Here is a 485-nt window from a genome sequence, read left to right as displayed (position 1 = left end):
TCGTTTTGTTTATTTTGTGTTACTTCGTAGAACTGGCCAAATTATACCATCACATATCTCATGCAGCAAATACATAGTTTAAATACAGCACTAATTTCGTAGTAAGAATAGATGGAGGACTAGTTAACGGTGACCCATGATCGAGGTTGTTTCACGCCAAGTGTGGAATCACATGTATGCCCACTTTTTATCAACTCGTTTGAAACAGGTATACTCAATTTTGTAATGTTGAAAAGGCGATCATCATTGACCGTAGAATGCCAGATTGATATTACTATTACATATTAATCAAACGGGTTTATATCGCTATAAAATAAATGCATGACAGAGTATAATATCACCAGAACTTATTAAAAATAATATTAAATATACACTACTTAATTTGCATTCAGTACACAATATTGACTGATTTTCATAAACAGTTCCATGGTTTTCATTACTGTCACGGGCCTCAAAAAACAAAAAACGCACGATTAAGCGAGTTA

This window comes from Penaeus monodon, chromosome 28 (genome assembly GCF_015228065.2).
Source record: "Penaeus monodon isolate SGIC_2016 chromosome 28, NSTDA_Pmon_1, whole genome shotgun sequence".
Classification (NCBI taxonomy): Eukaryota; Metazoa; Arthropoda; class Malacostraca; order Decapoda; family Penaeidae; genus Penaeus; species Penaeus monodon.
The sequence above is the reverse complement of the archived record's forward strand: the minus strand, read 5'-3'. Positions refer to the sequence as shown.